General features: G+C 31.4%; 1 long non-coding RNA gene across 6 annotated transcripts in view; it reads right to left on the minus strand.

Annotated features, from left to right (window-relative positions):
* The window catches only part of LOC142322451 (uncharacterized), a 61,582-nt gene that overhangs the window by 19,048 nt on the left and 16,080 nt on the right, over positions 1 to 26,454 (minus strand). For 3 of the 6 annotated variants that reach the window (XR_012755871.1, XR_012755870.1, XR_012755873.1), the window contains exon 3: positions 1,529 to 1,572. The exons of the other annotated variants lie outside the window; for them this stretch is intronic. This is a non-coding gene — a long non-coding RNA (uncharacterized LOC142322451). The remainder of the gene's footprint in view (positions 1 to 1,528; positions 1,573 to 26,454) is intronic. 6 annotated transcript variants of the gene reach the window in all.

The following is a 26,454-nucleotide window of genomic DNA, read 5'->3' on the forward strand; positions in this document are numbered from 1 at the left end:
GACAAGTGCAATAAACAGAGATGAGTGCAGAAGAAACTTTTATGAAAGGTTCATCAACTGGGGTGAAGACCCTAGCTTGAAAAGGTAAACAATTAATAGTAACCTATGCAGGAAGAGAAAATAGGTTTTCGAGTTGTGGTTAACGGGTATTTGAATCCATATACTTCCGAGAGTATCATGATGAAATGAATGGTGACCATTTTATGAAATGGTTTAAAAATTTGTCGAAATTGTTGCTGAAGGATACTTCATAATAATGGATAATACATAGTATCTTTGCCTAAAAACTGAAAAATTTCTTAACGCTTTTACCTGAAAATTAGAAATTGCTGAATGGTTAAAATCAAAGTAAACATTGTACACCTAAAAGTAGAACTTTTAAAATAAAACTGCTTGCAGCAACTGGCCGAGATCAATGATGTCGAGAACCTATTCAAACACTATAAAGAGGTAAGGGTTTTTGGGTCTCTATAAAAAATGATTTCATTGTTGAAACAAATAAGTAATGTAATTCTTGTTCTGGAAGGCAACAAATACTTAATTCACAAAATGTTTGGAATTTAAAGAATTTAGAAAAATATTTTATTACTTTTTTATCAAACGGCTTCCTTTCAAGTGTGGAACAAGACAATCTATGGAAAGGTTTTAATGAAAGAATGAAGAAATCTGTGTGCCCAATTCATTTCACATCTGATTTATTAAATCCAGCCTCCCATGGGTCAAACTGTATAGCCGTGGAGTTGATCAGTGGAATGGAATTCATTGACCAAATAGCCCAATCATGAATGAGAAATTTATGATGATGGAATTAGGAGTATACAGGAGCAAGAAAGAAAATAAATGAGTTAAAGATTTGTTATGGAAGTCAGTAGAAAGCATAGCCCTCATAGAGTGGTGGACAGGACTAGTGTGTGGTACTGACCTAAGTATAGTAGCAAGTTGGATTTTATCAGCGTCAATTGGGAGGAGCTTCTTTCATTTCCATTTTATCCATAATAAACAAAAAACCGTCTAATAACAGAAAAAGCAGGAAAATCATATTTATAGGCTACAATTATAATCTTCAGAAAGATCCTGATTGTGTTCCTCAAGGGACTTCGGGAAGCCACTACATTGCAACCTTCTTTTTGGCCATCTTCTCAAAAAAGTGAAGAAGGAAGCAGAGAGGAGGATGATGATGAAGAAAGCATAGAAAGTAGAGATAGTGTAGAGTAAATTTTGTAATTAATGTTAAAATATTGTAGAAATTATAATTATTAAAGCAATTGTATGTCTTTTTAATTTTAAATGCGAGAATTAGAATAAAAAACCTGGTGGCATTATATTTAGGCCATTACAAGTATGCCCTTTATGACTGAGCAGCAGGGGCACAAAGTGGTAAAAATGTACATTTGTATTATTTGTGGTAAGAATGAGCAATTCTAAAAATTTAGATTTCCAAAATTCCTGGGAATATTCCTCAAAAAATTCAAATTCAAATTGGAATTTACCCTTCACCGAGAATAAATGATGTGTATCAATTCCTTACCTTGTTGTGCTTGCAAATATAAAATCACTTCAAGATGGAATATACTACTGATAAAATATACTACCTTGAAAAAAAAATAGAAATATTGATTCAAAGTTTTTTTGTTAAATTTTACATCAGAATTATATATCATACGACCATAGTGCCATTTAAAAAAATAAAGCATGCAGAAAATATGCTGAGGCCATAAATTTTAGAATATGTTAAAAAATAGTTTTATCCAAAAAATAGGTTTGGCATTGGTCAAGATTCTTTAAATTGACAATAACAGAAAAAATAGGGTAAACTCAAACTCTGCGTATTAAGCTTGTTATCTTAGTGTGTTCATGATTTTTGTTAATACCTATTTTATTTATAATTGTTATGTATTTATAATTGTTAAGTGTGTAAATTCCATAATGTTACATTATGATTAAAATATTTTGTAAAATTTACTTACTGATTCAGAAAATACAGTATAATTTTTACCATTATTAACATCAAGCATTTTATTTGTGTTGATACAGCTACGTATAAAATTATATATCAATATATATATATATATATATATAAAGTGACATAAGCCTGAGATTCTAGAATGGGGTCTATGAGGCTAGTTAATCTTTTTGTAACTTACATACAGATATGTAATTTGTAAAGTTGTTCTCAAACAAATTACCTCCACATGTTATATGGGATTAACTATTGCTAACGTATAAGATTTTGTCATCTATACTGCCAATCAAATAATAATATAATATTAGATATAATTAGAGTTTAGAATTGGGATGCTTTTAACAGTAAACTGTGGATTGGAAGAGCTGATATTCATTATTATGTCTACACAACATTTTCAACTCATTTACCACATAAATGACTCAGTTAGTTTGGGATAAACTTCCAGTAGTTGATAGGGAGGAATATTTTTTTTTTTTAGTTATAAGCAGCAATTTTTTCATATATATATATATATATATATATATATATATATATATATTGTAAGTTTGAAAAGCTATTAAATTTTACTTTTTTAAATACTTCTTTATGTTGATATAAGTAATGGAACTAATTAATAATTAATGAATTCAAATGATGAGACTAATTAATAATACTACTGTTAGATCCTGCCTGTGAGGACCATGAAACGTTGGTAGATTTTAGAGCGAGGTTGGACTGTATATTCATAGGTGAAGAATGAAGACGTCTTGTTGCTTGTTGAATAATGATTTAATGAATTATTGTCTTGTATAACTTGACATATAAAAATAAAAAATATAAAATTAAATACAACATTAAAACTAACGTTCATCTGAACAAGTCCATCCGGATTGAAAGTGCATACAACCACTCTAGATTGGATTCTGACATAGAATGCTAGTACCAGCTTAACTCTCCATTGAGCGCTAGCACCCACTAGATCGCAGCACCAGACGGCTTGACGTGGAACGGAACGAACAACTACCCTTCTTTTGTAATACAATACAGATATTCATTTATACATCTATAGTGTACTAAAAATAAATTAGATTTAAGTTTAAAATATTCCTCAGTAACAGAATTACATTGTAACTTTAACGCTAGAGTAGAGTGTTTAATATAATCAAGCAAAAAGAACTGTAGAACAAGAAATTTGGAAAATTATATGATAACCCCAAACCCAATCAGATTTTGTGAGAATTAAATTACGGCAGAAAAATCTTTTACTAGCACCACACATAGTTCAACATTATCTTATGATGAAGATTTACTCACTGATTAATACTAACACTACTCACTAATAATTTTTCACCGATTCTTTATTACTTACATAATCAATTTCAACAGAGTCTATCATATAGTAAAACTTGTTTTAATTGTAATAATTTGTTTAAACTGAAAAAAAAAACTAGATCTTTGGTTATATAAAACCGATATAAGAAAATATTTTGCAGCATTTAAATTTTTGGATGGTATGGGTTCATTTCTGAACATGCTTTAATGTATGAATTGTTACTGTTTAGTAAGTTGCAAAACTCAGTGGTGAAACGAAAAGTAAAAAATGATAACTCTTTCTGTCTCTTTAATATAATAGAATTCAAATATTAGAGGATATGCAAATAATGATACAGTTGTGTCAAACTATCTGCGCGTACGGTCAGGCTGGCCAACTGATGGATGGGCAGGGAAGAGGGGTCTCTTAATGTTGACTGTCTGTCAGCACAACACTTTCACAGTGTCTCGTTCGAATCATATAAACAATGACTCACCACAGTTAACGTATTATTATTACATCATCATATTTAGACTAATATTTATCTAACAATTTGCTGATGCGATGACTTATCTCAACACACAATAACAAAAACCAGTTATTATAGTTTGGTGACTACTGTTATAATTAATTTTTAAACAACCCTCCCCCAAATATCCCTTTATAAAATTACAAACAGATTGCATAAATTAACAATCTTGATGTTTTGCATGATGATTTAGTTAAGTAATGACACGGCCACACTTGCAGATAGTTTGGCTCAGCAGTACATAATTGCAGATATAAAAGATCGAACTCATACAGCACATAAACATCCTTGGGATAGATAATGGATGTCCTGGCCGGATATACAAGATAGATACACTGCAATATTCACTGACTATTCTCATATTATGAGGATATCTGTAGGATTTAAACATGTCTGGTCTGGAATTTTTCTGGGGATATACCTGGAGGATATGTATAAAACATCTCATGGGACACATAATATTTGCTATTTTGGGCTTTTCTGGACACTTTTGGTGCAGTCGATTGCAATCAAAACGAAAGGTGCAAAACTAAATGTTACGACAGTCCTTAATGCAAAATTTCAACAATCTACGGCTAATCGTTTTTGAGTTATGCGAGATACATACGTACAGACGTCCCGCCGAAACTAGTCAAAATGAATTTAGTGATGGTCAAAATGGATATTTCCATTGAAATCTGAAAACCGATATTTTTCGCGATTACAATACTTAGTACAGGGAAGTGAAAAATAAAAAACTAAATGTATATAATTTTCCAACGGGTAAAGCTTGAAAGTTTTATAATTCCTTATGTCTGTAACTCCCATTATCGGATAAATTTCCTGGTACGTATAGGAAAAACTAAAAATCTAAACTGTAGAGAAAAATACTCTTTTTCTCTACCCTAAAAATAAATAATGTATAAACCCAGATTAGTAATTGACAAAAAGGATTAGTTAAAAGGAAGTATTTTTAGAAATTGTTTTGATGCGTTATGTTCACGTGAGACGTACCTGAAGTTAGATATTCAAGAAAAAAAATGTTCAGTTTTTTAAGACGAATGTTTAATAATAAAATGAAATTATGAATGAAATATCAAGGTGGATTTAGACCTGGAAGATGTTGTGCAGAGCAAATCTTTAATCTAAAACAACTTTTACTATACAAAAAAATTAAAAACCCAAAAGTAGTTGAACCCAAAAGAATAGTAAGAACTTTAAACAGATTCAATATGTTACTTAATAAGAAAGTTATAGCAATATTTTGTTTTTCGAAAAAGCCAACTCATTCCCACGGTCTGATTTTGGCCGTTAACGAACGCGACTGATATTTTCGATCGAGTTATTTTTAAGAAACAATTTTAAAGTGAATGGCGTAAAATTACGGCAGTTATAGTGCCTACAAGAAAGTGAAATATATACATTTATATGTATATAAAATTTTTAGCTGACGGTGGTTTTGGGGCCTGGGAGATGTGAAACGCGAAGATATGTCGAAATTTTCCGGAAGTCGAATCATGGTACCCATCACAATAGGTAACTTTGTTATAAAATCAACCTTTTCTTTCTTTTTTCCTGTTTAGCCTCCGGTAACTACCGTTTAGATAATTCTTCAGAGGATGAATGAGGATGATATGTATGAGTGTAGATGAAGTGTAGTCTATAAAATCAACCTAAAAATGGGATGAAGAATCGAGTACGAAAATATAATACTGCCTATCTTCACACTAAGAATATTTATTTACAAATTGAGTATTAAAGTTTAAATAACTTACAAATTTAGGGACTATATAATTCTAGTCCTACCATAAGCACTGTACGGGGCAGAATGTCTGCAGTTTTTTTAGAACAAGAAATTGCAAAAGTAGAAAAAAGAATTTTAAGAAAAATATTTGGACCAAAATATGAAGATGGAATTTACAAATGTCTAGAAAAAATAGGTGACTTATCCGGAAAAGAAAATTGCAATTTTATAGTCATTTATGCAGAATGAACAACCAAAGATTGACAAACAAATATTTAATTTCTACATAAACAGAGCCACAAAGACCAACTGGTTTAAAGAAATAGAAACAGATCTAAAAGCATTAAACATTCTAAGGATCTGTTTAAAGACAGAGATAAATTTAGATAAGTGATTCGAGAATCGAAATTTCTAGAGAGAAGGAAAAAGAAGGGTATAAACCTGAATAAATGGACGAAAGGAAGACAACAGAGCAAAAGAATGAATATCTTTTGGGAAAAGAAAAAGAAGTCAAAACTATGCAAACATGATCTATAGTGGTCGAAAAGAGAAGAAAAAAATTAAATTATATAACTGTTAATTAAAAGATAAAGTGATTTTGAAATTATTTCAAATCAACTTGTAGTTTTTGTCATTATTTTGAAGGAGTTTCAAATATTAGCAACAAAATACTAATATTTGCAATATTTTATTAAATATTAATACATATATTGAACAAGTTAGACTTTATATTGTATAGAGTTTATCAATTTTGAGTGTATGTACTAGATAACATCACAGTAGATTTATCGTTTATTTATGAAAATAGTTTGAAAATTCGATAGGTCAATAGAATATATAACAAAGAGAACCAAAACAAACGGTGGGAGAAAAGGGATTTGCGACAAAATCTTGTAAAGGTCTCGGTTGGTGTGCATATGAACATTTGGTTTAGTAAAATACTATGACACTCCATGTAACGTAAGGGTTCCAACGCGGGGTCATACATCTAAAGCAGCCTTTTGCTTCGGTTGAACATATATACACCCTAAATTTATTACATTCCTTTTCGGTCAATCATGTAAAAAGGAAAAAGGAAGAAATACAAAATTAGATATTACGAACAATGTAATTAATATTAAACAAGTCTAGAAATAATAATGCCATATCCATACATTTTTTTCTTTCGGAGATGTTTCTTTTATTTTTATTAAACTTTTAATGTGGCTTTTTTTAAACCCATGTAAAAAAAAAATACTTCTCAATTCTTGCGATATCGACTTTATGACATCAGGCTAATTTAGACAGACATTTTTGCAAACTGTTTACTTGACGCAGGTATAAAACAAAATTAAAAAAAAAAGAATGCTATTATTTTTTTATTAGTTTTTTCGAAGTAATCTTCATCGCTTTTTTAAAACTTCGTTAAATTTTTATTTGTAATTTGGGTAGTAATTTAAATTAATTATATCCGTATAGGCCGTTCTCAAGAAATGTACGTGTGGTCCGAGCGTTTTAATTAAAGTAACAAGAATATCGCCAAATGTATTAACTTCGAGCTAACATTAACTAAGGCTGTCAAAAAATTTGGAAATATTTATTTCTATTTTCAAACAATTTTTTTTAATTTTCGCGGAAAAAATACTTTGATATCAACAAAGATAAGTCGAACTGAGAATCTTTTTTTTTGAAAAATAATTTAAGCAAATATCAAAGAAAAAATCCATTTCGGAAGGCGGAGGTAGAATTCACCTGTGCTAAGTAGGGATATAAAACGATTTCCACCTTAAAATTAAGAAAAACTTCAAATTATATATATTATTTTAGTATATATTTATTTATATTTTGGGTCGAGTTTTTTAAGGGAACAATTTGAAAGTGATCGGCGCAAAATTACGGCAGTTATCGTGTCCACAAGAAAGTGAAATATATATATATATATATATATAATGTGTAATGTATAAAAAAATAATTTATTTTTAATTATTAAAGATCTTTTACTGATTCTGAATAGAAGTCCATTTAAAACCATGATCTCGTTTATATTTGAGTAAACATCGGACCTTTAATTTTTAAATATCATGTCATTATTTTCAAGTCTTTTAGATGTAAAGTGATGAGTTGATATAATGTAAGATGCCCTATCCAATTCGTATTGTATTATAATAATATATTAAATTTAATTTTTCATCTGATAATTTATTACAAGCGTGTCGTTACAATTTTATATTTGTATTTTTTATAAATTTTATTTTTATACGATAGGCATTTTTAATGTTATTACGTTCTATTAAATTAAATATTTTATCTCTTTAATTTTTGAAATAGCAAATGTAATAATATTTTTTATTACTTTAAACCTGAACACTCGTTTATAATTCTATTTTGTAATATGTCGACATTACAATATAAGCAAAAAAAAATATATACATATAAAACCTTTTACTTCTTCGGTTAATAAGTTTTTACTTCTTTTACTTCGGTTAATAACTTTTTTCTGTTTAGCCTCCGGAACTACCGTAAGGTATTACTACAGAGAAGAATGAGGATGATATGTATGAATGTAAATGAAGTGTAGTCTTGTACAGTCTCAGGTCGATCATTCCTGAGATGTGTGGTTAATTGATCCTAACCACCAAAGAACACTGGTATCCACTATCTAGTATTCAAATCCGTCAAAAGGTGCCTTTGCTAGGATTTGAGCACTAGATCTCTCTACTTCGAAATCAGCTGATTTGCGATGACGAGTTAACCACTAAACTAATCCGGGGGGATGTACCAATTAAGCCTCCTACTCTTCAAGATCTGCGAAATCGAATTGTTACAGTAGTGAATTCAATAACTAGGGACCAGTTACCAATAAAAATAATTTGGGATCAATTAAAATAATTAACTGTTATTTATAAATCTCGAGTTTTGTATCCTTGTACGAAGTAAAGGAAGAATTGCGAACGCGAAAAATTTCGGTTGTCAGATTTCAACGGAAATTTCTATTTGACCATCCTTGAATCCATTTTGACTATTCGGCGTGACGTCTGTACGTACGTATGTGCGAGTGTATCTCGCATAACTCAAAAACGATTAGATGTAGAATGTTGAAATTTTGGATTTAGGACTGTTGTAAACATCTAATTGTGCACCTCCCCTTTTGATTGCAATCGACTTGACCAAAAGTGTTCAAAAAAGGCCAAAATCCAAAACATTTGGGTTTTTTGGAGGGGATAAAAAAAATGTTCACCTTAAAGTTAAGAAAAACTTCAAATTTACATCATACGACAATGCTTGCATGTGAAAAAAAGTTTCAGATATTTAGCATACGACAAGCCCCATCTTACAATTCCAGCAACATTTTCGTCATCCCTTGCCGTAAGAGTTAGTTATATCGAAAATTGTTTCAAACAAAAGTTTTAAGTAATGTTTAGAGAACTAACGACCACTTTAAACCGATTCGATACTGTGCCTATTAAGGGAGGTAAAAATGTTGTTTTCAAAATCCCATTTTTTCCATCCCCTGGGCCGATGGTTGGTGATATCAAAAAACCTTACTTAGATAAATTTTAGGCCTTTATTCAAGGAAAAGTAAAAACTTTAAACGAATTCGATATTTACTAATAAAAAAAGTTTAGGGATATTTTATTTTTTCGAAAAAGCCACGCCATTTCCATTTCCATGGTCCGATTTTGGCCGTTAACGAACTCGACCGAGATTTTGGGTCGAGTTCGTTAGATAGCGAGCCGAGGAAAAATGACCTTTTCAGCATTTTATTTCACCCTTTTACACTAAAAGGGTAAATTATTTTTCCGTACGTAAAAATCTCTTAAAGTAATTTAGGTTAGAAAAAACTTTTATAAATATATATACATTTATTAATTTAAAATAAAAAGAACTTTTATAAGCGTTTAAAGTCGAATAGAAATGAAGATAAAATTATTTTACTTACTGAATGGCGAGTCTTATAATATGATTAAAGGTATAGATCTTTAATCAAAGGGGTGATAAGTTAATAAAATAGTCCATCTTGTGTAAAAAATTCATTGAGATCTGTGTAGTAGTTTTTTAAAGGCAAACGACAAAGTCAAAGTGTGTGACACAGGGTGCACAATAACATACTTTAAAAATGTAATAAAAAATTACCATTTAAAACCATTAAATGCAGAATAAAATTATATGAATGATGGTGTGTTTTTTTTTAAAATCAGACTGGTAGTTTTTATTATATAAACCTTCAAACTTTATAATGCTTTAAAACTTATATAACAAACTGCTTTAAAACTTTATAATGTATGTTATTTCTGCGTTGATAGTAGATTCCTATTTTTGGTAGATTAATGTAAAGGCATCGTAATCAAGGTAACGATTTATTTGAAATAAAATGAGAAGTTAGTAATTTTTTGATCAACCTCGATAGTTGCCGGCATCAACTGGTACAACTGGTAGCGGTTAGGGCTTTCATTTGGAGGTCCCGGGTTCGAATTCCGGTCAGGTATGGCATTTTCACACACGCTACCAATCATGCATCTCATCCTCTGAAGCAATGCCTAACGGTAGACCCGGGGGTTAAAATAAAACCTCGATTGTTAATCTTATGTTTTTCTTACATTAAATGAGATTTTTTAAAAATATTTTAAATGTTCTTTATGCGATATAAAGTATTTATTTTTTAGCTTCTTATTACACTGGATGTAAGATAACTTAAGTAGTTATAAATGTATAAGTAGTTGTTTATAAATGTGATAATAGAATTTTAAAAATGCAGACATACTGCGTGTTTAAAAACATTTAACTAGGAAATTATATTTAAAATTTTTGAATATTTTATTGATATGAAAAAATAATCTTCGAGTTTTCTCTTCCGATTTTTTTTTCGAGTAGGGCCCCTACATTTTTTTCATTGTCTCCTCACACCCAGAATTCTTCCATTATATTTTTCTTCCGATTCCTTTCTCAACCGCTAATTTATTTTGAATTTTTATCCCTCCTTTTTCGTTAAATGTAGAACTTTCTTGTAATATATTTTCTCTCGTTCTATCAACGTAGTTCTATATCTCAATTCTTTCCATCAGAAATTCCATTTCCGGCTGTTTTCCTCGTTATAATGAATAAATAACATAAATGTAAACGTGGCATATATTTACACGGCATTTTTTATGTTTATTATTGTTTATTTAGCGTTTATTATTTATTTAAAACATAACACCGATTACAGTCAAAATTATAAACAAAGATTTAACAAACTAATAATACGCTATCGATTCTGGAGTCGCCATCAGGAAATCTTCAGGATTCCCTTCATAAGCTGTCCTAAGGCAAACTTCTGTGATGTGTCTGATAGCTTGATTTTCACCACACTCACAAAGGGCGTCGGTGTTTTACCCCATTTATGCAGGAAATAGGCGCACCTACCGTGCTGAGTCCGTATTCTGTTTAGCGTTGACCATGTCTTACGTGGCAAGTCAAAATCCGGCGGCCTTTGAGTAATACATGGGATTTGGTTATTCTGCTTTGCGGTCCATTCTCGACGCCAGGCGTCAGTTAGGTCAAATCCGTCCTCTTTGGCAGCAATTGCTGTTTTGATAGGTGGCTTTCTAGACCGAAGGCGACCACGATTGGCATCCTCAATGTCTTTACGTATCGGCAGGTTTCGATTGTCCATAATCTTCTTGTACTCTCGAGCGTTCATACGGCGCAGGTTCGGGGGTGGTATGTGGTTCAATACCGGGAGCCATTCCACGGGAGTAGACCTGATAACCCCGGCAATCATTCTCATAGTGTCATTAAGTTGAGTATCAATTCTATGAACATAAGGGCTGTTAAGCCACACTGGCGCACAATATTCAGTAGTCGAGAAGACCAGGCTCAGAGCCGATGTGCACAAAGTGGAAGCCGATGCTCCCCACGTCATTACACAGAGTATGATGTTTCTCGCTCTCAATTTCCCTGTAGTTTTCATCAGGTGCTCCTTTGTCACGCCTAGGTATTTCGGTCTTATTTTTTTTTTAGAGGGCGAAAAACGTCTGTACGTTATCATCGCCCGGATTTTTTATTTATTAAAAAAATAAATAAATAAAAGTAATTAAAACTAGTGCGTAAAACTAAAACTTAAAATAATAACAATAAAAGCAAAACAATTAAACAAAGTCCGAGATGGATGTAAAAGGCCCATTCTCGGATAACAAAAGCACAAAAATGATACGTAAAAGCTAAAAAAAATAAAACACAAACATAAAACTCTAAACTAGGTTAAAACTAAAATAAATGAATTAAATAAAACTTAAAAGTAATATCACTAGAATCTTAAAACTAATATCACAGACAGAGTCATTAAAACATAAAAGCTAAAATAATAAATTAAAAAAAACTATATAAAACATAAAATTTAACAGATTCGGATAGGAAGTGTAAAAGGCTCCCTACCCGGATAACAAAATTAAACCTATTAAAAACCTTTTTAGAAAAAGAAATATACCTGACAGTATTAAATATTTTGGGTTAACCCTTTTCTACGCAGAAAAAGAAACATCCGAGTTAATACTTCAAATAATACATCTGATGTCAATTACACAAACTACTTCTAATTATTAAGTCAGTGTTATTTTAGACCGTTTTTAATTCTTCATTGAATCTTTTAACTTAAAAACTTTCTAAAGTTGAGTAATTTTATTGTTAGGACCTTTTATTAATGCACGAATGAATTTTAACTTTTTTAATTATTTATCCTAATTTTTTTGACTTCAAAAGTGTTTTTTCTTCTGAACTTTGTTTATTGTTATTTAATGTATCTATCTATTAATTTTTAAAGTAGGATAATGTCTGAAGATCCATAAATCACAGTTCTAAAATCTAAAGACTGTCGTCATTGGTTTTCCTTATTTTTACTGCGTAAAACAAAAAAGTACTGGATAAAAATTGTATTGCTATAACTTCAGCTGAAACTCCAGTGAATAACAACAATATGCTGTCACTGATAAAATCTAGCCGTGCCTAACGGTTTAAAAGTTTATTTATTTGAATTAAAAAATAAATTTCTGTTAAATTCTGTTAAATTTTAATTCAATTCAGTTCACTAAAATAAAAATTTAGACAATATATTGACATTATAATTTTTTTTCGTTTTCACTCATAGTTTATAAATTCAATAATACATCAGTTTATTATACTTGTTATTTTATTTTATACGTACATAAGCACTTATTGCTTATATAAAAAAATCATTGAATCTTGTTGGTTGTAGGCCTTTAATTGGGAAAAATTTTTAAACGGTAATTGTATAGTATTTGGTAACCATGTTCAATTTTTTTCATACTTATATATATATATATATAAGTATGAAAAAAATTATGTATATATATATAACGTATACATATAAAGGCGGGAGTATACATATAACGTTTAAAGGCGGTCTCAATATCTATTGGAATTGCTCGAGAAAGAAAAATGAAGAGTTGTGTATGCCGTTTAGAATTTGGGAACTTTCTCGAAAATCCAACAATTCCTCAAACAAAATCTGTGGCGTGGAACGTGAAAACATCATCACAATTAGACAAATCGCGATACGTTACTGCGGGTTTTCAAACCGATAGGATAAATAAAGCTAAAAGGGACGCGTCAGAATTTGATTCGTGTAATGTGAAAAATATTGAAGTATTCATAAATTCAAATCGTTATCCGTACGAGGATTTAGAAGGGAATCGAACGATGATGTATAAGATGTTTATAGACTTTCAAAAATCATATTATAAAAAGATCGATTCGCCGTACACGTTTTCAGATTATAAAAACAAATATCCGTTGTACGCGATTGATTGTTCGAGACAAGATGAATCGGTTAAAATAAGTGTTATTGATTTGAAAATTAAAACTGAAACAGAAAGAGAACTTTACACCTAATACAATAGCGGATTGTTTATTAATTTATGAAAATATAGTTTCTTACTCACCATTAACAGTGAAAAAGTAGTAAAATAAGAGACAAACGAAGAGTCATAGGCTGTAACCAGATTAGCTGTTAGATAATTTTAACATATTTTTTTGCGTTTGCAATTAAATTTCACGACGAAAGAGTGGATTAAATGAAAATATAATAGTAAAACACTGCTGATTATTTTTGATGAGAAATTATTATTTAATATATCGAAAATCCCTGAAAAAATACGTCTGCATACGGCATCACTTCGACCTTTGATCCCTTGACAAAATTTATTGTTCTTTGTTGTAATTTTTGGGGTCATTTCAAACCCGTGTTTTACTATGTATTTTACAGTGAATGCACTCTTTCAGAGTAAAAATTTAACGAAAAACAGTAAGTAATTGTGGAGGGGTGGTCTCCCTTTAATTTTCCAGATTTCTGATGAGGGGGTCAAGGTCGAATTGATGCCGTATATAATACGGCATAATACCAAAATATAAATCGTTTTGAGGTTGGAGCATTTGGTAAACTTTATTTTACATATTTATTTTTTAGTTTTGATTGAGGTACTGTTGATTATTTCTTTAATTATCTCTAAAAAAAGCATTAAATGACCGCCATTTTAATTAGACTTCACGTAGCCTGATTGCTTTACATCAACATTTTTGTTTTTCAATCCTCTTTAAAATTATCTGTCATAATCCTATTGCTGAATTTAACTTTTCTATGTTTAACTGTTGAAAAGTTATTTCAGGATTGCCGTATTTTGTTAAGATTATGTATAATAGTCCCCATAGAATTAATAGTATATTTTATGGAAACGTTACTTTTATACGAATGTGACTGCTGCAGCGATTTTTTAATTTCTTAAATGATGTACAGAACTGCTGCTGAACGGTGAAAAGAACAACAAAGCCAGTGCTGCATCAGAACATATTGTTTTCCTTTCAGTTTAAAAGACGGGTAAGGTGTTACTCATTTTTTCATACACTTGTTGATTCATGTACACTAGTGATTATAATGTGGTAACGTACAGTTTTTTCAGCTTCATCATATATTCTAACACATTATACTTATTATATGATTATTAGATTTTATTGGATGATACCCATATAGTTTAATTAATGTAATTTATTAATTTTTGTTTTAGACAATTAAAATTTTTTTTTTCAGATATATGAGTTATCATTTATACTATCTACTTTTGTATAATTATCTCACTTTCAAAACGTCTGGACTCTCGGAAATGAATCATGTATATTATTAATTACATAGTTGTAACGCACAGTTTTTTCAGCATCGTCTGGTATTCTATCAGATTATAGTTGTATGATTACTAGATAGGTTTTATTGGTTAATAGCCCTATGTTAAATTAATTTGAAAAAAATTAAAAACACATAAAGGAATGTAGAATAGCGTCAAACCAATTAAATTACAAAAAAAACCTATAGTAAATATTACTCTTATGGCAGTATAAATACTGTCACAAGTAGCTCATTTTATCATTGCCCTCCTCTATGAATCATGAGACCTTGCCGTTGGTGAGGGGGCTTGAGTGCTCAGGGATACAGAGTAGCTGGACTGAAGGTGCAACCACATCAGAGAGGTATCTGTTGAGAGCCAGACTAAGGAATGATTCCTGAAAGAGGGCAGCAGCTCTTTCAGCAGTTGTTAGGGGCGTGAGTCGCAATGACTTAAACGGCCATATCAACATCACTCAGTCCTCTGAGTACTGCGCAGCTGAAAGCAATGGAAAACTACAGCTGCATTTTTTCCAAGAAAATGTGGCTCTCTGCATTTTCATATAGCAATAATGGAGGCTTCCTTGGTAAAATATTCTGGAGGTAAACTAGTTCCCCGTTCGGATCTCCGGGTGGGGACTACTAAGGAAGGGGTCAGCAGAAAATTAAAAAATAACATTCTACGAGTCGGAGCATGAATCTTAAAAAAGAACGCTTAAAAAAGCGTGTTTAGAAGCTTAAAAAAGGTTGGTAGGCTAGAAAATTTAAAAAGGGAAATGGATAGGATAAATGTAGATGTAGTAGGAATTAGTGAGGTTCGGTGGGAAGAGGAAGGCAACTTTTGGTCAGGTGATTTTAGAGTAATTAACTCAGCTTCAAATAATGGCAAGCAGGAGTAGGTTTCATAATGAACAAGAAGATAGATAGAAGAAGATTCATTGAAGAATCATTGATAGAAGAATCATTGTAATAAGGATAAAATCAAAACCTAAACCGACAATGATTGTTAACGTCTACAAGCGCCCATGATGATGATGAGGTAGAGTGTGTATACTCTACCTTATTGATGAAGAGATTGATGAAGCAATTAAACACATAAAAGGAGATGAAAATTTAATAATAGTTGGAGATTGGAATGCAAGCATTGGAAAAGGCAAGGAAGGAAATATAGTGGGTGAATATGGGCTGGGCAAAAGGAATGAAAGAGGGGACCGAATTATAGAGTTTTGCATGAAGTATAATTTAGTAATTGCCAACACCCAATTTAAAAATCATAATAGAAGAATATACACTTGGTAAAAGCCAGGCGATACTGGAAGGTATCAGATAGATTATATCATGGTTAAGCAAAGATTTAGAAATCAACTCGTTGACTGCAAAACTTACCCTGGAGCAGACATTGATAGCGACCATAATTTGGTGATAATGAAATGTAGATTGGGGTTTAAAAACCTGAAGAAAAGGTGTCAAATGAATCTGTGGAATTTAGAGAAGCTTGAGGAAGAGGAGGTAAAGAAGATTTTTTAGGAGGACATCGCAAGAGGTCTGAGTAAAAAAGATAAGGTAGAAAATGTAGAAGAAGAATGGGAGAATGTTAAAAAGGAAATTCTTAAATCAGCAGAAGCAAACTTAGGCGGAATAAAGAGAACTGGTAGAAAACCTTGGGTTTCAGGCGATATATTGCAGCTGATGTATGAACGTAGAAAATATAAGAATGATAGTGATGAAGAAAGTAAAAGGAACTATCGGCAATTAAGAAATGCTATAAACAGGAAGTGCAAACTGGCGAAAGAAGAGTGGATTAAAGAAAAGTGTTCAGAAGTAGAAAGAGAAATGAACATTGGTAAAATAGACGGAGCATACAGGAAAGTTAAGGAAAATTTTGGGGTACATAAATTAAAATCTAATAATGTGTTAAACAAAGATGGTACATCAATATATAATACGAAAGGTAAAGTCGATAGATGGGTGAAATATATTGAAGAGTTATACGGAGGAAATGAATTAGAAAATGGTGTTATAGAGGAAGAAGAGGAAGTTGAGGAGAATGAAATGGGAGAAACAATACTGAGATCTGAATTTAAGAGAGCATTAAAAGATTTAAATGGCAGAAGGCTCCTGGAATAGACGGAATACCTGTAGAATTACTGCGCAGTGCAAGTGAGGAAGCGATTGATAGATTATACAAACTGGTGTGTAATATTTATGAAAAAGGGGAATTTCCATCAGATTTCAAAAAAAGTGTTATAGTCATGATACCAAAGAAAGCAGGGGCAGATAAATGTGAAGAATACAGAACAATTAGTTTAACTAGTCACGCATCAGATATCATAACTAGAATGCTGTCCAGAAGAAAAAATTAGGGTTCAAATACAGAGATAGAAGAACAATTGCTAACATGTACAGGAACCAAACAGCAACAGTAACAGTAATTGAAGAACATAAGAAAGAAGGCGTAATAAGAAAGGGAGTCCGACAAGGATGTTCCCTACCTCCGTTACTTTTTAATCTTTACATGGGACTAGCAGTTAATGATGTTAAAGAACAATTTAGATTCGGAGTAACAGTACAAGGGGAAAAGATAAAGATGTTACGATTTGCTGATGTTATAGTAATTCTAGCCGAGAGTAAAAAGGATTTAGAAGAAACAATGAACGGCATAGATGAAGTCCTACGCAAGAACTATCGCATGAAAATAAATAAGAACAAAACAAAAGTAATGAAATGTAGTAGAAATAACAAAGATTGACCACTGAATGTGAAAATAGGAGGAGAAAAGATTATGGAGGTAGAAGGATTTTGTTATTTGGGAAGTAGAATTACTAAAGATGGACGAAGCAGGAGCAATATAAAATGCCGAATAGCACAAGCTAAACGAGCCTTCAGTAAGAAATATAATTTGTTTACATCAAAAATTAATTTAAATGTCAGGAAAAGATTTTTGAAAGTATATGTTTGGAGTGTCGCTTTATATGGAAGTGAAACTTGGACAATCGGAGTATCTGAGAAGAAAAGATTAGAAGCTTTTGAAATGCGGTGCTATAGGAGAATGTTAAAAATCAGACAGGCGGATAAAGTGACAAATGAAGAGGTATTGAGGCAAATAGATGAAGAAAGAAGCATTTGGAAAAATATAGTTAAAAGAAGAGACAGACTTATAGGCCACATACTAAGCCATCCTGGAATAGTCGCTTTAATATTGGAAGGACATGTAGAAGGAAAAAATTGTGTAGGCAGGCCACGTTTGCAATATGTAAAACAAATTGTTAGGGATGTAGGATGTAGAGGGTATACTGAAATGAAACGACTAGTACTAGATTGGGAATCTTGGAGAGCTGCATCAAACCAGTCAAATGACTGAAGACAAAAAAAAAAAATTTATCAGTGCACGATTTAAATCTGCAGTTCTATTAGATAGTATATTTTTAATTGAATTCTGCATTTGTAGATTTTGAACAATACAGTGTAATTGTTGCTTATATATTTAATAGTTATGAAATATTTATTTTTGACAAATAGTAATTTTCTTTTTATTTGATTAATAAATAGGGTTTTGTATTTTTTCTCATGATTATAATTTGTAGTGATTGATTATACCATTATGGTTTGAATGGTGCTGCAGATGTGTTGTTTTTACTATTAAAAAAATTACAAAAAATGTTTTTTTAACATAATTCTTTTGTTCTATTGTTACAGGTACGATACAGGTAATTTACTTCATAGGTTAAAGACTGTGGATTATTTGAACAGCGTTAACTTTACTTAAATATTAATCTCTGTTAATGTCATAATAACGACTGGAAGGAGGAATATTTATTTTATAGCAGGTGGTCCTTTTTCCAGTATGTTAAACTAATTATTTTACTGTTTCATCAACAAACATGTTTATATTTATTTTGAAAATATGTGAATATTCGGATAATAAATATATGCATGATATTTTAAGAAAAATATCGTGTTCGCCCAGGTAAGTCCCTCTGTAGGTTGTGTTTTATTTTATTTATATATTTTTATACATGTGTGCTTTTTCAGGTTTTGTATGCATTTAATTCATTCGGTTATGTAAGTCGTGTTCGTATCCCACCCAGTACACTTTGGTAAAAGTTATTAGAAACTGGATTTTAATTTTTTTATCGATTAATATAATGTAGAATTAGCTGTACAAAAGGTACGTAAAACATGACTATATCTTGAAAAGAAGTGGAAAAAAAAATTGTTCATGCATGTTTTTTGAAAAATTCCAATTCCGGAACATACAATTTACTTCTCGCATTAAATAATATTAAATTAAATAATATTAAAATTTAGGGTGATTTTCTTTAATTTTGTAATATCATATTTGCTATTTTCAACTGTTTTTAGAACTCTATTCATTAATAAATGTTTATCTTACTGTATTGCCTTGGTTTTGTTGTTCGGTTAGCTTTAGTACAGTGAGTTGTAGAGATGTTTGGTTTTTACATATGTATTGCGCATGTTCTGTGTGTGTTTAGTTGAAGTGCCTAGAAAAGTGTGCGTTGTTATAAAGAATGTTGCTAGGATACAAATATATGAACGATCAGCCCTTCAAAAGTACAGCCTGATTCTAATGCAGATCTTAAATTCAAGAAAATGTTTGTGATAATTATTCACTATCATCACCATATTTTCTAACAGGTAATAATAATTTTTTTATGATTATTATTAGATAATATAACTATTGTTTGACTAATATCATCAAGATAATTTTTCTGATGAATAAATTTTTTTTTTTTTGTTTTCAGGTACATGTGTTACGTAAGATTTTTGCTTAATTTTAAATTCATACTATTTCAAAGAGCTGTTCAGTGTGACTGATACATGATGTTCAGTATTAATTCCATAACGGTAGTAAACATTTTTCTCAGTAACTTAGTGCTATATTTTTTGTTAGTTTATACATGTTGATTTATAATTATAAGATTTTATTGGATAACATCCATATAGTTAATTAATATTATAATTGATTATTGTTTGAGATTTAAAAATATGTTTATTTGTGTTTCAGATGCACGAGTTGTCATTTAAGTACTGTACTTATTTTAAAATTATGCCACTTTCGAGCTGATTAATATATCCTGTTCAGTATAATTTAAATAGCGGTAATGTACAGTTTTGTTAGCATCGTCATATTAACTAACAGTTTTTACTTATTATACGATTATTAGATTTTATTGGATAATAGGCACATAGATTAATAATAAAATTATAAATTTTTGTTTAAGACTATTAAAATACTTTAAACATTTATTTATTTTTTTTTGTTTCAGATGTAATTGTTATCGTTTATCACCCTACTCATTTTAAAAATGGATGCTTTCAAGACTGCTTGACAGTGAGTAAAATACGAGGGATGATCAGAAAGTAAGTTACACCCGGTCTATGAAACAAACATATTTATAAGACAAACCTACATGTTTATATACATTTTTTGACTGCCTGTATTTTTGTGTCTCCATTTATGTGTTGCTCATTCAGTTAAAATAGTGTAATGTAGCACCCAGCTCTCATCCCCTATGCGGATTTCTTTCAAAACATGTGGACCAGTCATGAAATAATGTTGATGAAAATAAAAGAGCTAATGCAAAAAGTTGACATTTGTAGTTGTCGGTCAACAGATGTGGCACAATATGTGCACACATGTTGGGGTAACCAAGCTGATCATGAATGAAATCGCATACACAATACTTTCACAGACGTTATCTTCCCTTACAATTTCTCCAATTTTACTGATCCGGTTACTCATTATCATTTCATTCATGGTTTCCGATTAACCCATCGTGTTTTCAGTTAAGTGTTCCCAAAAAAAGTGAACTTGGGATGAAAGTTCGCACCGTGTAAGTCGTGGAGGGTTCACCCTATGGCTATCTTATTCTCTCCACCCACACGCATCAGTGGGCAATCAGGGCTTACTGATGGTGGCAATGGTGACCCTCGACATATGATGAACCTGTGAGGAGTGCAGGAAGGACATGTGCTAAGCGAGTCTGGATCCAATAGGCTGTTCCCGGGAAGGTTAACCCTTCAACAGATTAACACGCCGGTAATGTGGAAAAGGAGGTCGGCGTGTTTCAATCTGGTGAGAGGGATCCGGATGGATAAGCTCCTTAGATAGGAGCAAGAAAGGGTGGGCAAAGACTTTATTCATAGCACTTCAAGGTGATAGTGTTATCCTAAAACACGAAGAACACTCTCCTTGTGGATGCTAAAAATATTCATGGTGGTTGGGAATGGCTATGAGGGGTGAGAGGAGGCCATCACTAAAAAAAAAAAAATTATGTACGCCTATCAACCAGCTCGTCACTCACATTTGTTCTCCCGTTTCCTAACATTTTGTAGGTTTTTATGATCGTGGGGTATGATATTCATTCTCATCGTATATCTCAACAATTTGCTGAGGAATTTCACAAGTGTAATTATTTGCTTACAAAAATCGGACTACCGAACGCAGTTCTGTTATCTACGAAACCTCTAGAGGAAACAGCGTGTTGAACACGATAATGAATATATACTGAATGATGTACAGAACTGCTGCTGGGGGACGGTGAAAACAACAACAAAGGCAGTGCTGCATCAGAACATATTAATGTTTTCCTCTCAGTTTAATAGAAATTTCATTTTTTGATACACTTGTTGATTCATGTACAGTAGTGATTACAATGTGGTAACGTACAGTTTTTTCAGCATCATCATATATTCTAAACATTATACTTATTATATGATTATTAGATTTTATTGGATGATACCTTATGGTTTAATTAATGTAATTTATTAATTTTTGATTTAGACAATTTATAAAATTACTAAAATGATTAAATTGAAAATTTTAAATAATTAGTTTCAAGAGTTTGAAAATAAATCAAAAAATCTACTACTCTCTATAGTTTATTTGAATAAAAAGACTTCAATTTACATATAGAGGAAGAAATATTGAAAATTTTAAATTATTGTAATAATATTAATTTTAATTATTTATTTATAGAGTTTGTAAATAAATCAGAAAACCCACTATTATCATTACTCTATTTGAATTTAAAAAAGTTAATTTTTATATAGATACCAAAATGAAACTTCGTAATAACAAAATTGTTTCACGAAATTCATCATCTACATTTAAATATAATGTAATTAATTATAAATTGTTTTAATGATGATGAGTATAATTTAACAATGTTAAGTGATTCAATCTATTCTTTTATTAAAAATAATAATAATTTTTAAACACATTTGAAAATAGATTGTCGTCAAATGGTTTGTATAAGTGAGACTATTTTGGATATTATTATATTGTTGATGTAGTCATTTAGAAAAACACTTAAAAATGATTTACTTAAAGTTTTAAAAAAGACCTCCATTTTATATATATATATATAACTTTATTAAATGAATAATTTATGTCAATGTAATTTGTACATTTAATTGTTTAATTTATACATGTTTAACTTTTCAATAATTTATTAATTTTTTTTATAATTAGTGAGATATGCGACAAGTACAACAAAAAACAAATTCCCAATTGTAAATGCAATGAGGGGATATACATTTAAAAAACATAGTAAACATGGTTCTCTCTTGCCAAACGCTATTAGATGTATTGAATGCGGGCCATCGAATTGTGGTAAAACAAATGTAGTTTTAATCTTTTAGTTCAAGAAAACTGAGTACGTTTTCAAAACTTATACATTTTCTCAAAATCACTTCATCAATCTCTCTATAGAATGTTATCAAATTTGATGATGATGAATCCTAAAGTGGGTAATTATGAATATACTGAAACTGATCAAGTCTCTCAACCAGAGGCGATTGAACCCCATTCAATAATGATTTTTGATGATGTAATAAAAGAGAAATAAAATAATATCGGTTCTTATTTTGTATGGGATCGTCATAATAAAACTGATTGTTTTTATCTAGCTCAAACATATACTAAAATACAAAAACAAATTGTACATGACAATTGCAATTTTTTAATTTTATTTAAACAAGACAATTTAAATTTAAAACGCATTTACGATGATCATGTAAACGTCGACATGTCTTTTGATGATTTTAAATCAATGTGTGATCATGTTTAGAATACAAACCAGTATAGTTTCTAGTTATCGATAAAGAGAAAGATAAAGGTCGATATAGAAACAGTATAGATAAATTCATCATTATTGAACGTAACGTTTAACGTAATGTTTAACATTGTAACATAACGTTTAACGTTAGTTTTTAATTATATTACGTTAATAAAATAATCGTTTATAATTTTTTTTTTCTTTATAGAACATTGAAAAAGGAGAAACAAATGATTGAAACTGATAAGCTTAATAAAGATTTTAAACGTAAACATGCAGCCTTTACGATGGGTTTGGCTGAAAAAGAAGCTTTATTTGCTAAACGTTTCAAACCGATAATAGATCCTATAAATGAAATTAAAGAAAAAGTATAGACCAAGACCTCCTTCACCTAAAATCGATGGAGAAATTGTTGTAGATAGAGTAGGCCGTGAATTGGGTGATAGATTGTCGGCTCATTTAGAAAGACACTAAGATAGATGTGAGATGTGTTTATTGGAACAAGATTTAGAAATTTTAGATGATGATGAAGAAGTTGTAACGTCTTGTATATTATTATCTGAACAAACAACATTACCACTATACTTTGAACAATCTCAAAAAGAACAACCTAGAATATATACAAAATAAACGCTTTTATTAGAAGACAGTCAGTCTTCAGACATAAGTGCAACTGAAATAATTAAACCATGCTTGGAAATGTTAAAAACTGGTCCAAAGGTATCTCTAGAGCATGTATATGGTGTAAAGTATGATAAAAATACAGATACTTGTACTTTGGGTGACATTAAAATTGAATTTAAAAACGATAAAATTCATTTGGGACCTGTAATCTATTCGGCTACACCAGGGCTTTTACAGTTGTTGGTTCATAAAACTCCAGAGTTGAAAAATATTCACACTGCAGATATGATTGCTTATAAAGAAAATTTTTAAATATACTGGTGCTCATTTGATGGAGCGACACGATACAGATGTAGTGAAATCGAATAAATCTTTTAAATATAATGTAAAATATAATATGAAGTGATTAGAAAATTGTTCCCTTCAAAAAAACTTGTTTACCCAATCTCCCCATATAAAACACCATCCACGTCTTTTCGTGGTTCTGGGTTGTTACATGCACAATTCAATTATAATACGGGATATTTATATTGGGACGATCCAAACGAGTTGATTGATAGATTGTATACACTTGTGAGTGAATATGATGCTGGAAACAAGACCGTTTCAAATGAAATCATATCCATAATTAAAGAATTGAAAGATGTTGAATTTGTATAGGTTTTTAAGTATTAATTTTTTATTTTTTTATATAGAGAAGTGTCACGAATAAAATTAGGTAAAGGCCGGAGACGAGGAGAACGAGGTTTTCACTCACACCAGATGGAAATTTTTATATAAAACATCATAGATTGTATAATATATCCGATCCTATTGATTAATACACAAACAGTCTGTGAAAAGTTTGTGGGTTTAGAACGATTAAATCAGGAGATGATAAATCTTGATGAAAACAAAAAAATATATAGAGGATGAAAAAGTGAAACTTGCAGATGCAACTGTTGAATTTATGAAAGATTCCCTCGAACCTCTTAAAGAAAAAATCGCAAAGTATATAGACAATGAATTAACGGTCGCATTACAGAAGATATCATCAGGAAACAGATTAAATCCATTGTCGGGGCAGTGATTCGAGAAAATGAAATGACTAAATTAAAAGTACTTGATAAACCATAGAAATATGAACAAAAAGATAACGAAGACGAAGAAAAAAGGATGTGGTATTATTGGTTCTATGGTGAATAAAGCTGTAGATTTATTTTCAGTAGAAGCACAGGTTTTATAATTATTATGGAAAAATAATTATATATGAAAAAAGTTACATAAAATTATTTTTTGAGCTGGGGATAATTTATGATGAAGTTTTATTGTAAAATTATATCCAGTTTTATTGGTTTGTTTAATTAACCCAAAATAAATTTTAAAACTCATAAAATCAGTATTTCTTTTATTTTTGTGCTCCCCTCCAAAATCACCTTCCAAGACTTTTTTTTTTTTTTCTACATTTACTATGTTAAATGAAAGAAACTAAAAAAATCTATTAAAAAATGTACAACCAAAATAATGTTACCTAACATCTTTTTTTATGATGGAGGGACAGCTTGGTTTGCTTGGCATTACTCCCGCCACCACCCCATTCGGTCGCCATAATGCATAAGACTGAATGTCTGTACCACAAAGGGCTACTGAGGCTCGAATCAGTTTAGCGACCAGTGTCCTAACTAGCTCCTAGAGCTAACCTAATTGCGTAAGCGACCTAAGCGTGGTGCCACACACCACCGGCTTACATGTCCCAGCTTATCATATATTTACTAAAATGGGTAGGCGCACCACGTCAACTACTAAAAATACATACGACATCCGTAAATTAAAATTTACTTTGTCCAGACAGCAATTCACTTCCATGCCCAGGTTGCTGAATGCCAGCAAGTACCTGTCCACCATATTAAAATTTTTTTGGAGCACTAATTGGCTGGTGGTCAGCCACGTATCTCAAGGTTAGCTTCCCAAAGCAGTGTATTATGAGACTTTCCCTTAAGTAAACTACTGATGATGGTTGAACTTTGCAACCGCATCAAGAAACTCCAACAAGGTCACAAGCTCTCGCCACATTGACTCGCCGCTTGTGAGCAGCCAATTTTCCCCTTGACCTCTAAGTTCCAGGGTGGCCTAGTCTCTGGCTCCCCAAGCACAGGGCAGTCAAACATCGGGTGTTCATTTGACTGGACCTCCCTGCAGACGCACAGCTCTTCAGCTGGCAGGCGAAACCAAAAAAAAAATATTGGTTCAAATTAACATGGTTGGTGAGCACCTGAGCACCCGTTGTTCTTAAAAACGAACTCGAGGCATACCATCACCCCAGATTCCATATAAACTTTTACAGGGATCTTCCCTTAGTGGTGGTGTCCCATTCCAGCTGCCATGCTTCCATGGCGGAGCTCAGCAGCCTCTACCACAGGCGGGAGATGGGTAATTGAACGAAATTTAGATCCGGTGCATTGCGATCACCGTTCCATTCCAGTACTGGCCTGGCCCGAAACCACATAAATAATTCGGCCTCCCGGCCTCTTCGCAATGACCACATGTCTGCCCAAACTTTCACCACTAAATCAATTGGGAGAGTCTTTCCCAATACGGTGGTAGCCTCGTAGGAGGTTGTTTTAAAAACACCAATGCATACAATTAAGGCTCTGTAAGAAACATCACAGAGAAGAAGTATAAGAAACCATCTTATACTGAAGACTTCATCACCTTAGTACCTTATATGCCTGAGTCGCTCTGAGTTCTATCTCAGCATGCAAGTTTCCCTCGACCAGCAGCAACCCATGGCGGCATAAGCCACAATGCGGCAGCCACAGGGCATCTGTAACCGCTCATCAAAGAACACCGGTATCCACGATCTAGTACTCAAACCGTATAAACGTAACTGCCTGTACTAAAATTTGAACCTTAGAACTCTCGACTTCGAAAACCATCTTATATCCTACCTTAACATAATCTAGCCCTCTGCCATATTGGAATTTCCCATTAATAAATATTATGAACTCATACAAGAAACTGTTATTTTTATTTTTGAGTAATTAAACAACCCTATCTTTTGAAGCCATCCCTATGTTTTGGGTAAGATAGGGGTCAAATTAGACATTACTCGATCAAACGTTTAAGGCACCAAT

Source organism: Lycorma delicatula, chromosome 3, assembly GCF_047948215.1.
Source record: "Lycorma delicatula isolate Av1 chromosome 3, ASM4794821v1, whole genome shotgun sequence".
Classification (NCBI taxonomy): Eukaryota; Metazoa; Arthropoda; class Insecta; order Hemiptera; family Fulgoridae; genus Lycorma; species Lycorma delicatula.